This window comes from Lepidochelys kempii, chromosome 1 (assembly GCF_965140265.1).
Source record: "Lepidochelys kempii isolate rLepKem1 chromosome 1, rLepKem1.hap2, whole genome shotgun sequence".
Classification (NCBI taxonomy): domain Eukaryota; kingdom Metazoa; phylum Chordata; order Testudines; family Cheloniidae; genus Lepidochelys; species Lepidochelys kempii.
In genome coordinates this window covers 258,004,303-258,018,577 of record NC_133256.1, presented here as the reverse complement: position 1 = coordinate 258,018,577, position 14,275 = coordinate 258,004,303, and the positions used below count along the sequence as shown (strand labels likewise).

Genomic DNA, 14,275 nt, shown 5'->3' with positions numbered 1-14,275 from the left:
TGTTGCCTCTGGACCAAGGTGTCATAAATATAAAGGGAAGGCTAACCACCTTTAAATCCCTCCTGGCCAGAGGAAAAACCCTTTCACCTGTAAAGGGTTAAGAAGCTAAGATAACCTCGCTGGCACCTGACCAAAATGACCAATGAGGAAACAAGATACTTTCAAAGCTGGAGGGGGGCGGAAAAACAAAGGGTCCTCTCTGAGTGTGTGATGCTTTTGCTGGGACCAGAGCAGGAATGCAGGTCAGAACTCCTGTAAAGAGTTAGTAAGCAATCTGGTTAGATATGCGTTAGATTCTGTTTTGTTTAAATGGCTGATAAAATAAGTTGTGCTGAATGGAATGTATATTCCTGTTTTTGTGTCTTTTTGTAACTTAAGGTTTTGCCTAGAGGGATTCTCTATGTTTTGAATCTGACTACTCTGTCCCTTCCTGATTTTACAGAGGTTTTTCTTTTACTTTTCTTTAATTAAAATTCTCTTTTAAGAACCTGATTGCTTTTTCATTGTTCTTAAGATCCAAGGGTCTGGGTCTGCGTTCACCTATGCAAATTGGTGAGGATTTTTATCAAGCCTTTCCCAGGAAAGGGGGTGTAGTGCTTGGGGGGATATTTTTCGGGGGGAGACGTTTCCAAGTGGGCACTTCCCCTGTTTTTTTTTGTTAGACACTTTGGTGGTGGCAGCATAAGGTCCAGGGACAAAAGGTAAAACAGTTTGTACCTTGGGGAAGTTTTAACCTAAGTTGGTAAAAATAAGCTTAGGGGGTCTTTCATGCAGGTCCCAATATCTGTACCCTAGAGTTCAGAGTGGGGAAGGAAGCTTGACACAAGGCAATGTAAAAATAAAAACAGCTATCACAGCTAGAACCATCGTGTCAAGGTGATGGGTCCAAGAGACTAAAAGACAGACCACAAAGGAACCTTGAAGTGCTCACTCCCTCTCTCCAGGCAATAGAAAATATGTTGTCCATCCCATTTATCCAGCTGCTAGTCTCCCCGTCTAAGAGTGGGACAGGAGAGCTGTTGTCAGATGGGAAAGTAGTAAGGAGCAAAATCCAGACAAAAGATATGAGCTCCCACCTCTCCTCCATCCCTACCCCACCATTCCACACAGGAAAAGGCATTCACTCTTGCGAGGGCCTGGTCTACAGTGTGTGTGGGGGAAATCGATCTAAGTTATGCAACTTCAGCTACGTGAATAATGTAGCTGAAGTTGATGTACTTAGATCTACTTACCGTGGTGTCTTCACTGTGGTAAGTTGATAGCTGATGCTTCCCCATCCACTCCAGCTGTGCCTCTCGCCCTGGTGGAGTACCAGAGTCGACGGGAGAGCGCTCAGCAGTCGATTTATCGTGCCTAGACTAGACTAGACGTGATAAATCGAACTGCGCTGGATCGATTACTGCCTGTTGATCCAGCCGGTAACGTAGACATGTCCTATCCCCAAGGGTCAGCAGGTTTGGGGGGGGCTGGGAACATGGGCCAGGAGCAGACCACCTGCCATCATGATAAAGGGACTGGACCCCTCGTTACAGCATGAAATTCTATGCAAAAGCACATACCCCACTAGATGAACACCAGGGTGGGACTGGGGGTGGAGGAGGGATCGCCTCTACCTCTGAAACTCAGGCTCTAAGGAAAACAAAACCAAACCATCTACAAAAACTTCAACTCACACAAAGGTGAGCAGACAAGCTGGAGCATTACTGTAAACCGCCACAAGCACATCATCTTGCTGCTCCACGGTTTACACTGGCTCCTCCTTGGAATACTGAGTGCAATTAAATCTCTGTGTCTAAGCAGTGAAAGCCCTACCTGAGACCACCACGTGAGAGAGCACCTCTTCCCCTGCCACAGCTACATGAACCAGTGAGACTCACCCAATCGTGCAGAAGACTGCCCTAGACTATGGAAGGCACTTCTGCTAGAGGCAAGAAGGAGCACTGATCTTACTGCAGTCACGGTCAAATGCAAAGTCCAGAGTTCCACTACTACGGCAACGAGGAACACAAAATACATAGACTGAAGCTGAGGCGGAAGGAAGGAAGGAGAGGAGGGCGTGCACCTAGGTTGGAATAAAAGTTTTAGGTGGCTATTTCATTGACTGTGTTATCTTATATGTCAGTATTTAAATGGATCTGGACCCTTTATGGTCCCTCAGAGCAGACAGCTGTCTTATTCCATATATTTAGGTGGATTCCCCCCAGCCCCTACCCCTCAGAGCCTATATCAAGCAAGCCCTATGGGGTTTTCAGGAGCCCCCCAAAGACTTCAAATCCCCCATTCCTAACAGTACATCTTCAGTCTCCAAGAATGATCCTGGGATACTCCTTGAGTATTCACACCTCAAACAGTTGTGACTGGCACCATGTTCGCTACCATTCTCAAAACTCACAGAGCAGTTCAGAATTTTCATCCATCTGTCCCGCATGTGCTGGGCAAGGAAGTTAAAGAGCCTGGTGTATTTATTAAGGGCCTCACCAGGCTGTGAAGCAGATATGAGCAGACACTGTATCACTGCATAGTAAAACCATGCAAAGACAAAAAGAAGTGCAGTTATTTTGCCTCACAGGACAAAGAGTATCTGCATCAAGATGCCAGCTTACTAAGGTTCTAGGGGTTGTCAGGGAAAGAAGAAGGGCGCTGATCCAGTTTGTTTATGTTTGTGAAGCATTCAGTTGATCATTAACTTCAAAGATCTTTGAGGCGGAATGATTTACGGCCATGCACAAATATCATTACAGACACAGGAAGCCTGAGTGGGGGGAGGGTGTGCAGGATTAAGAACACTTCAGAAGACAGAAGTGTTAAGACAGAAATCATCATATCATATTGCCCTTATAGAAATCCCTGGTATGCCCAAATCTTGAATACTGCGTGCACATGTGGTCGCCCCATCTCAAAAAAAAAAAAAAATATTGGAATTGGGAAAGGTTCAGAAAAGGGCAACAAAAATTATTAGGGGTATGGAACGGCTTCTGTATGAGGAGAGATTAATAAGACTGGGACTTTTCAGCTTGGAAAAGAGATGACTAAGGGGGTATATGACAGAGGTCTATAAAATCATGACTGGTGTGGGGAAAGTAAGTAAGGAAGTGTTATTTACTCCTTCTCATAACACAAGAGCTAAGGGTCACCAAATGAAAGTAATAGGCAGCAGGTTTAAAACAAACAAAAGGAAGTATTTTTTCACACAACGCACAGTCAACCTGTGGAACTCCTTGCCAGAGGATTTTGTGAAGGCCAAGACTGTAACAGAGTTAAAAAAAGAAGTAGATAAATTCATGGAGGATAGGTCCATCAATGGCTATTAGCCAGGATGGGCAGGGATAGTGTCCCTAGCTTCTGTTTACTAGAAGCTGGAAATGGGTGACAAGGAATGGATCACTTGATGATTACCTGTGCTGTTCATTTTCTCTGGGGCACCTGGCATTGGCCACTGTCAGAAGACAGGATATTGGGCTAGATGGACCTTTGGTCTGACCCAGTATGGCTGTTCTTACGTTCTTAAGAGTTCCAAAATCTGACACAATTGTCCTGATTCTGCTCTTGCTTGCACTGGTTTGACACCAGTAGAATTCCATTGGGCCAAATCCTCAGCTGGTGTAAATCAGCCTAGCTCATGGAGTTTGACCCCATTAGCACCAGTGAAATTCCTCCTGCTGTATTGTCGATGCTTGTGATTTTATTGCGATTCTCCAATATTTGGTGTATTTCTTAGAGCTTCAGCTCATGGAGCCCTGGAACCCACAAGAATCTCATTTTTAAAAAAAAAAAAAAAGTTAAGTTTTTAGACCTCAGGTTTTTGTTTTGTTTTGTTTTTTTGGGAGGGGGGAGGGAAGAGAGGAAACTGGCAAACCGGAACCCTAGAAGCTCAAAACCAGAAGAAATCCCCCCACTCCCAAATTATTATTTTTAATACCTCATGATTTTCTAGGCCTGACATGATTTATACAGCTCCTGGCTGACATTGGTGCAAGAAGAGAATCAGGCTGACAGTATCCCACATGAGGGGTTAATTACGCAAGGCTTGAAAAATGTACCCAACATCCACTAGCCCAGTGGTTTTCAACCTTTTTTCATTTCCTGACCCCTAAAAAATTTCCAAGAGTGGTGTGGACCCCTTTGGAAATCTTAGGCATAGTCTGCAGGCCCCCAGGGGTCCATGGACCACAGGTTGAAAACCACTGACCTCGCCCAAGGACTTAGCCTGCTCCTCAGGCTCAAATGCACTGATTTCCCAAGCCACAGACCCGCCTGTCCAATCTCCTATTGGCCAGGCAACTCCCACTGCCTGGGCCCAAAGAGCCTATTCTCCTGCTGGATGAACTGTGTGTCATCAATTAATGGTAACCCCCCACCCCCACACACAAATAAATCAATGCTGCACCAATAGGTCAGTGCTGGGAATCCCCAGCCCTCTGCTCAAAAAATCCATGTATACTTGCCTCATGCACAGAGCTCTCTGCTGAGGTGGGGGCAGGTTGCCAGAAATGGAGGAGCGGATTAAGGAGCAGGGCGGCCCCAGCCTGCCTGAATACCTGTGCATGCCAACTCAGTAGGGGGCCCCTGCTCACACCAGCACACCAAGCAAAAGGCACTGTATGGGTGTGTGGATGGGTGGGGCACACTTCTGACCTCTGCTGAAGGGGTGCTGCTAGTAGTAGGCCCTGTCCCCACACAGAGCCCTCTGCTGGGGTGGTGGTGATCTCCAGGGCCTAGGGTTGCCAGGAACAACCAGTTGAAAAGGGACTCTGGTGGCTCCAGTCAGCACCACCGACTGGGTCGTTAAAAGTCCGGTCGGTGGCGCAGCAGGGCTAAGGCAGGCGCCCTGCCTGCCCTTGCTTTGTGCAGCTCCCATCTCCCTGCAGCCCCTAGGCGCAGGGGCCAGGGAGGCTCCGTGCACCGGCCCCTCCCCAAGCATCGGCTCCACAGCTCCCATTGGCCGGGAACCACAAGGATGGCACCTGCAGGCAAGGGCAGCATGCTGGTCACCCCTGCATCTAGGGGGCCACAGGGACATTCTGGCTGCTTCATTCTGGCCCCTGCACCCCAACCTCCTGCCCCAGCCCTGAGCCCCCTCCCTGAACCCGCATCCCAACCCCCCTCCCACACCTCAACCCCCTGCCCCAGCCCTGAGCCCTGTCCCATACCCAAACTCTATCCCAGAGCCCGAACCCCTCACACCCTCCTGCACTCTGAACCCCTCGGCTCCAGCCCGGAGCTCCCACCTGCATCCCAAACCCCTCATTCCCGGCCCCACCCTAGAGCCCACACCCCCAGCTGGAGCCCTTGCCCCGGCCTGGTGAAAGTGAGTGAGGGTGGGGGGACAGTGAATGATTGGGGGGGTGGAGGGGATGGAGTGACCGAGAGGCGGGGCTTCAGAGAAGGGGTGGGGCAGGGGCAGGGCCTCGGGGAAGGGGCGGGACAGAAGCAGGGCGAGGGTGTTTAGTTTTGTGCAATTAGAAAGTTGACAACCCTACCAGGGCCCCCTGCTCTAGAGAGTGGCACCCCCATCAGGCCACCCTATGGCCAACAGTACCAGCGTCCCATTCTCTCTCTCCTCCCATCAGTGGAAGCACTGGAGTGGTCTTATAGGAAGCCATTCTGCTTTGCTTACATTTGGAAGGTTTCCTTTAGGCTAGATGTTTTTAAAATGAAAACATAGGTACTATAGCAGTGGATGGGACATAGCCAAGAAACATACCTACTTGTCCTGGATGAGTAGATTTTTCAAGCCCTGTAATTATGGAGTGACAGGGTGATAGGCTTATGCACGGAATGAGGAGGGTTATTCAGAGCCTTTCATCTATACGACACCAGTTAAACTCTGGCTCTAGGTCTGGGAAAAAAGTGAGCCTTTGGCTTCTAGGTTACTGGCTCCAGTCTAGCCCCAGGTCAGTAGAACCTACAGTTAGGAAGGAACTTGTCCTACAGGTAGATCAAACTACATAATAATGCAGTACAAGGTCTCTGTGGAAGCACAAGACTACACCTCCTCCTGCTCAGTATCAAAGGCAGAATACTGAATTAGATGGACCTTTGGCATAATCCCTGTGGCAATTCCTATGTTCTTATCCAGCTGCTGTTGGTTGGTCTGTGTGATGCTTGTTATGAATTTCATTCCAGTTCCTACTGGGTAAGTACTCCCACCACAGCTGGCCTGCCTGGTGGTAGGCTCAGTAAACAGACCAAGGTTTGAATAGCTCATGGAAACTAGCTGACCTTCCCGGATACAGGCTTTCAGAAATTAAAGTGTATTTTGCTCCCTAAAATTGCATACTTGAATTTCCTCTCCAGCTCTCCTATGTCCGCAAGTCTCAGCCAATGTACTCCGATTTTGACCTGTAACACTCACTGCTATTCCAGTCCTGAGACCCCCCCATAGCTCTGCCAGGGCACACAGCCACTGTCAGCAGCTTTGTTAGCCCAATCTTAACCTGCAGTACCCTCTTCTCTTCCAGCCCTGACATTTCCTGTAAGACAATTTTTCCTGCTCATCTTTGCCTTTTGTTGGGATCCTGGTGCTGAGAACTGTCAAACTCATTTCCCGAAACATCTCTAAAGGAGGCAAATTGAGAAGTGCAGATATGCCAGTATGAAAACCCCTCCCCCAAATCAACTCCTTCCTCACATACCAGGGATTCCTCTGACTGGGAGTGGAGCAGCCTCTTTGCCCTTGGTGGGCTGAGACAAAAAATGTCTGTGCTCTTTTCCTTTCCCTTTCCTCAGGTCAGCTTTGAAGTGTGAGATACACCTCGGAATTGCAGCTAAGGCCACAGGTCATAAGGTGAGGAGGACATTTCTCCCCACCCTTCCTATTCAAAACACCTTGTGCATGGTAGAAATTTGAAAGGGAAATATCTAATAATCTACTAGGGACAGGTTCTCAGGTTCCTGCACAGAACACCAGCTAGCTGCTCCTCACAAAGCAATGATCAGTTACCAGGGACACTGGAACACCGAGCCTCCTCTCCCCTGACAATTTTTTGGGAGTGAACTTGACTCGGTAGGGACTGGCAACGGCACCCAGCAAACAAAGAACACAGCTGGTTAAACCAGGTAGAAAGGTTACATTTGTTCTGAAAGTTAGGTGGGGAGAGAGGTCTGAGTAACTACTTGAGACATCACAGCAGCATCTCCCAGCCCATCCTCCAATCCCCAGCAGCAGAACAAGGGGTTTGTTTTCTTTTAAGAGGGGGCCTCAAGGATGTTTCCATGCCTGAGGTCCCAGGGATAAGCCTGGACCTATAGCCAGCGTCCTCTGCAGTAACGAACAGCTGGAAGTGTGGTGCACCCGCAACATCCCCAGTTGCTTGCTACATTTTACTGTGCCCTGGGAAATATCAAATGATCAGTTGATTTATGTCATCCTGGAATCACATCCTGGATCACAAGGAAGAAAAATGCACAAAGTTTATGGGCTGGCAATTCACCAGATTTTGCTCTGAAGGTCACTGGGAAGAGGAGGCAGAGCATGCAGCCAGGTGTATGATACCCCTAATCTTGGCACCAACAGCCCTAGTGCACATCCACTCACCCACATGTCCCCCAGACACTTAAACAGCAGCTCACAAACTGGAACAAGTTCAGAGACTTTGCCCAGAATCTATTCCATGGAGCACAGAAATCCAATTCAGCATTTTCTTCCCCGTCCTGGGCAGGCTAAATGTTGAGTCCATACCAGGTGGACACAAATCTAGAACAGGTTCTCCTCATCTCAGGCACTGCACCCAGAGTCCATTCAGGGGACAAAGAGAGAATAATGGCATTTGCACACACAGGGTCTCAAAGCACTTTCAAACCCTGAATAAACTGTGCCCCAGAAAACATCTTTTTAAGTAGGCAAGGAATATAAAAGGGATCTCTTCAGAGCAACTGAAAGGAAGCCATCACTAGGGTGGACAACTACAGTTTGATAGGCCATGGCAGCACTACACGCTATTTTAGAACAGGAAGTGAAGAATACACTATCAAATTGAAATTGCAGGGGAAAAAATGTAAGGAAACGGAATGTAATTGTCCCAGTACAAACTTATTCAGGACACTATATTCAACACTCTTGCTCTTATGAAAAATGCCATGATATCTTTAATGACTATGTGTGGCTAGGACCCTAGCAGGGACATTCTGGGGGGGATCACAGTACAAGGCTGCACACAGATTCTGATCAGGTTCCCCTTCATTCAGGGACTGAATTGAAAGTCCATCTATGACTCTCCTGGCTGGTGACAATAAGCAAAGAGCAACTGTTTTCCACTGCTAATGGAAACTATCAAAGCCTCCTTCAAGGCAACAAACCTCATGTCATTCATCCTCCCTGCAACTTTGACACCTCTGACCTCAAAGTGTCACTGACTCACTACCAACATGAGACACCTGGAGCAGACAGTGCAGCATTCAACTATCTGATTTTCCCTAGTTACAATGAACACCATCACCAGGATGTCACAAGAAATCAGCACCTGGGTGAAAAATAACTGTCTTACATTGGTCATAGGCAAGCCTGAGGTGATGCTGTCTGGAAGGGGAGAAACTCTTCGAAGATGCTGTCCTCCCCGTCCACTGAAGGCAGCTGCCTTCCGTTTGTCAAACTAGTGAGAGCATGGGGTTCTGTTCATCACCAAGCCTAGACAACCAAGTAGTCGCAGTGGTGACAAAATGCCTTCTTCCACCTGCATCTTACTAGGAAACTCCACTCCTCCCTCCTGGACGAGGATCTGACCACAGCGACATGTGTTGATCTCCTCCAGACTAGATTACTGTATCTTGCTGTATATCGGGACTAAGATAGATGCAATGCAGAGACTCCATCTTGTATACAATATGTCTGCCAGCCTTCCTCAATGGGATGAGCTTCTGTGAGCACATCACCTCTGTATTCTAGCCGCTCCACCGTCTCCCAGTTGATTTCTATTGTCTTTTTAAAAAAGTCTTGGCCATGATCTTCAAAGTCATGAGTGGGTCAGGAGTCAGCTACTTTAGCAACCACCTCCCCATCCAGGATCCAGCAAGATAGTTGTATTACTCTGGGACAATGCAGCTCCCAACACCCAGTACAAAACACTGGAGATAAAGCAGTCTTGGTAGAACTGGAGGTTGAGGGGCTGTGGAATGATCTTCTAGAGGTCATCAGTCTAACCCTGAGTGTGACCAACTTCAGCGTTCATTACAAGTCCCTTCTCTTTGATAACTACACTTAATCTTATAACTAGGTTAAAACTAATAATAGTGATATTAGTATTATGTAATTCTCCAAGCAGATTGTCTTTTAAACCAGGGCTGTAGAAGAGCAGAAAACTCAATACAAATCCACTGGGGACCTTGCTATGCAGATTTAATTTACCTGGGAAGCATTTAGACACCACAGTGATACATTGATGGGTGCTATGGAAAACCTTAAAATGGATTTTAAAGCCCCACTGGAATCAAATAAGGTTCTTCTCTTTATTTGTCATGTACTAAGATAAGGAAAGGCCCCCTTTTGTGTTTGAAAGTGGCACAAAGCAAGTTGGTCATAACTATTTCTCAGTTTTCATGCTCCCTTATTGCCAATATGAGACCTTCCCAACCTCTCAGACAAATCCCCCATCCACAGTAGCTTTCCCCTTACAGATAGTGGAAGTGTGGATTAGACATAAAGTCTGGGTCTTAATTGGCAGAGAGAAACGTATAAGACATAGGTGTAAGCAGATCCACTGTGCTCCTGTATAACTCCTCACCTCTCCCCAAACAAACCTTAGTTTTCTTGCTTGGTTCTCTCTGATCATCCAAGAGCAAGAAGCCAGTACTCTAATTCCATCTTCCCACAGTCTTTCCCATTCCCACCTTCTGCCTCTCCCTCTACCAACACCTGAAGTCCTAGAAAAAAAAGAGTCTGAATGACCATCTAGAATGGGCTCCCCCAACCCAAGTCAGTGTCTGCTCATGACATCCGGTTCCCATGAGGATGGTTATTATGCCACAGAAGAGGCTGACATCACGTACAGAAAAAAGCAAGCAAACTCAAAGACACCTGGCTCCAGTTTCCAATGAAAAATTATTATTATAGTTACTTATTATGTGTCTTCCGTACTGGTTAAAGTAGATCACCAAAGGAGGAGAAGCTTGCCACTTTGTTTTTATTTTGGGACAAGTGCTGGCAGGACGTAGTGAAGTTCCACTGTATCCTGCTGGGTGATGAGAGAAGGCACAGAAGAGAATGGGGACAACTGAATAAACGTAGCTGAAAGGAGTCCACAGCCCCAAAAAGGCCCCAAAGCTGCCCAAAGTGTGCGTGCATGTAGGTGTGCTGCATAGGGAAACAACTGATGTGCTCCTAACCACCCTCGAGGGGTTGCAGAGGGGTTCTCGAGGGGTTGCAGAGGGAATGGGCAGGCCCATTTTCTTTCCCCTGGATTCTGGCTAGGAAAGTGAGGCGGCATCTCCTTTCCTCCCCTCCAGGGGAGGGAGGGCTGAAGGTGGCAGACTTTCCCTCCTCCCCACCCCATCTGCAGGGAACAAGGAACCAGCAAGGAGAAGGAGCATCCTGTGGACCAGGAGTGAAGCAGATAGGTGACTCCCATCTTGATTGACACCCCGACCATTGTGCGCTGGTGCTGCTCCACGGGCTCAGAGTCCCAAGTCATAAACCCAGACACCAGCTGCTCCTGGTGCTCTCACTTCAGATTCTCTCGCCGGATGAGTCCTCATTTCCAGGGGTGTTGGAACAATTTGTACAGTGGGGGGTGCTGAGAGCCACTGAACCAAACTGTAAACCCTGGATATGATGGAAACCACTTCAAGAGCCAGGGGGTGCAACAGCACCCCTAGTTCCAGCCCCTATGCTCATTTCCCCAGCCAGTAAAGAGGCAGGAGGAGGGGGAGCTCACTGACTTCCCAGGACCTGTCCTTCTGCTGTTAGCAGAGGAAGGGGAGCAGCACTTCTACACACTCCCGCTGACTTTAACGCCAGTATTCTGGGACTATACACAGTATACTAGGCAGTGTTCAAACACCTCTCTGAAGACCTTACAGTCTGACATGATAAGCCACATACAAAGGGTGCAGAAGCGGGGCAAGATACACAGGGAGAAGAGATACCTTGTGTCTTTAAAACAAAGACATTGTGTTCAGAAGTGGCTGCTGATTTAGGGTGCTTCCATTTTGGGATGTCCAACTTGAGATACTGTGAAGGTATCAAGGATGCCATTCCTCTGGGGTCAGAGGCTTGCAGCTGGCTGATTAGCCACACCCACTGCACCTGAGAGAGAACTGGAACTTAATTAGCTGACCCTTATAAAAGAGGGCAGTAGAAAGGGGTGGGGGTATTGCAACCTCCTCCAGAAAGCTGAGGTGCCAGGGGCCATGCTCATGGACCACTACTAGGACTAGAGCTACTGCAGAGAAGGATTGCTCCAGAAACCAAATAGACAGGAGGGAGACTGTGTGAAGTCCTTGATTGCTGAGGCTCTGAGGAAAGAGCCAGGAAATTTTGGTTACTGATGTGAGGAACAGACTTGGGGAAGGGACTACTTGGCCTGCACAGATTGAGAGAAGAGCCTGCAAGATTTTGATCTTCTTATTACGAAGCCTTAAAATAAAACAACTAATCCTGCTGGAAACCACTTCCCTTCCTTCCTTGAAAAAGCTCAGGCAGAACTAACCTAAGGAGTCAGCTGACTCAGCAAGAACAAAACCTGGGTTTTGACAGTTCCCAATTCTTTTACAGCTACCTAGGGCCTGATTTTCAGAGATGCTGAGCACCCACAACTCCAGTTGAGGTCCATGTGAGCTACAGGTGCTCTGAAAAATCAGCACAAGGGATCACAAGTTGGACACACACTAACTGAGGTACTCAAAATCAGGGGCCATTTTTGAAGATCGTGGGCTAAATAAACATCACCAATTTTCAAATGGCCCTAATGTTAGCTAGTGAACTTCTTGTGGGCATCCTGGAGGAAGTGGGTCTCAAGGTGGGATGTGGAAGAGAAAAGGGCAGTGGCTTTACAGGGCCGTTCAGGGATGGCGTTCCAGGCAGAAGATGCTGCATGGAAGAAGGCAAAACACTGATTCTGAGCGAAGCAGAGAAATGGACAGTTGAGAGTGGTATAGCAGGCAGAGCAAAGGGGTTGTTGGATGACTCAGTGAGAAACAGGGATGGATATGTCGTAAAGACTCTCAATGCCATAGAGAGTCCAAAAGGTACTGGTAATCATTTGGATCTACTGTAAATCTCCGGTACTTCCAGTGGCCTAGGTGGATGGCTATTTGGAAGTCTTCATCCTGTAAGAATCAAGAGGCCACAAACTAGTCCTGAGCCTGAAGCAATGGAATAATGGAGGCAAGAGTTCCCATCCTGACTCAAAGCACCTCTATGTATTTGTTCAGCCTCCTCTGGCCTAGGCTAGGACAAAGGCTCCTTGTCTCCTTCAGGATAAGGACATATCAAGAGCAGAAACCTCTTGATTTGCTCTCTTGAGGAATCTCTTCCATCGCTCCTACTTGGAGCTAGAAGGCCATTTTGTTCTATAATGGCTCTTGTGAGAAGGATCCTTGAAGAGGGACAGGGAAGCGGGGAGGGTAAGGAAAGGAATAGGATAGCGTAACCATGGGTGGTGATGTCTGGTATGTTCACGGCATACACATCGGGAAGTTAGATAAAAACATAAATACTTTTGCTGGAAAGTTGTAGCGTAACACTATTTTATTACTTAGAATTCGGAATAACATACAAGAACCCCAAAACCAGAGACACACAAGGCAGGATGCTCCCTAAAGTAGAGAGGCACAACTTACCCCACCTTACTCTTGGCTGACTCTCTGCACACCCACTCTGATTGCACGTTTCCCTATAAAGCCTCATAGCCTGCGAGCAGGACCAGGAAAATCTTTACGATTTAAAGTGACAGCTTGAAATTTGTACACAGTTTTCAACATACCAGTGTCTAGCACCCATTTGTCATTGTAATCTCTGACCATGCCCAGTGGGAGGGGCAAGGTGATTCCCAAAGATAAGCTCTGAGATGGTTTTAGCGTGGCTCTCAACACCGCCATTAAATCTGCTGCCTCTGAGAGGAAGCCTGGGGAGGGATAGAGGAGGAGGGTGACATGTACCTCCTGGTATAACAGGGCTACTTTCTGGATGGCTATTCCAGTTGACAACTGTGGGAACAAGATGGTTGTCTTTGTCTTTGCAGGGACTGGTACCAGACGTGCTTGTGGTACGGCACCGGAGTGTAGATCTTTAAAGAGCCTAGCATTGCCCTTGAATCCTGGAGGGAACAGAACACCTTGTCCATTCAGCTGCTGAAGAGCTTTATGTCCTCAAAGGGTAGGTCCTCCATTGTTACCTGGACTTCTATTAGAATCCCAGATGCCTGTAATCAGGAGGACCAGTGCATTGTGACTGCCATAGTCATGGATCGAGTGGTGATATCAGACTTGTTCATTGCTACCTGTAGCCCTGTTTTCACTTTCATCTCCCCCCTCCTGCCCCAGATCCTATCTCTTAGGTCCTTCCTGCAGTCCTGGAGGAACCTTATAGGAAGGGGTCACCCTCTCTTACATCAGAAAACTGTGTTCCTCAAACAGGTCCTGCTTCTATGGTGCAGAATTGGACGGAGGCTGGCGAGTAAGACTTTGGCCCAAAAGGTCCAGTGTTTTGGGGTTATCATCTTTTGGAGTCCCCTTAGTAGCCCTGGTCTTATCCTGGACTGCAGATACCACAAGTGACCGCAGTGTCGGGTGCACATAAAAATTAGAAGCCCTTGGGAGGGACTTGATAGCACTGTTCTATTCGCTTTGAAGCAGTCAGGAACGAGGCTGGGTTGTGCCATGGTCCAATATGCCTCACTGATCAGTAGGGCAATTCTTGTTAGCAGTGAGGATGTTGAGACGCTTGTGCATATTTTTCTTGGCTCACTGCTGTCTCCCAGTCCAAGGTTTCAGCTATTCTTGAAAGCAGGTCTTGGGAGGCTCTGAAGTCACCGATGGCCAGTGTTGGGATCAAGACAATGGCCTCATCCAGAGAGGAGAAGACGCCTGTAGGTGGGGAGGAGAATTTCCAGAGTCGCCTCCGCTCCCTCACAAGGGGGCTCATCTGATTCTGGTTGGGGGGGCTACTAGGCATTGATTCCAATGGTGATATAAACCACCTTCCTTTCCCTGGCACCTGCCATGGGCTCCACTCTGAGATCCGTAGGAAGGTGGGCCCAGTAAGTCCACTATGGTAAATTATACAGGTATTGGTTAGATTGTGGTTGGCCCATCCACTGCCAGTCACGTATAGGGCCCAGTA

The 14,275-nt window shown here is 47.9% G+C and overlaps 2 protein-coding genes across 9 annotated transcripts in view; both read right to left on the bottom strand.

Moving 5' to 3' along the window:
* MGAT3 (beta-1,4-mannosyl-glycoprotein 4-beta-N-acetylglucosaminyltransferase) overlaps window positions 1–14,275 on the bottom strand; it is a 36,909-nt gene that overhangs the window by 7,888 nt on the left and 14,746 nt on the right. Inside the window, exons 2-3 of one of the 8 annotated variants that reach the window (XM_073326800.1) lie at window positions 11,080–11,239; window positions 10,053–10,169 (exon numbers count right to left, since the gene is read on the bottom strand). The exons of 2 other annotated variants lie outside the window; for them this stretch is intronic. The gene's annotated coding sequence lies outside the window, so the exon portion shown is untranslated. 5 more of the 8 variants (XM_073326801.1, XM_073326802.1, XM_073326797.1 and 2 more) reach the window with 5 other exon arrangements.
* Window positions 1–14,275, bottom strand: part of MIURF (mitochondrial elongation factor 1 upstream open reading frame) — a 48,981-nt gene that overhangs the window by 19,962 nt on the left and 14,744 nt on the right. The gene's annotated exons all lie outside the window — the stretch shown is intronic.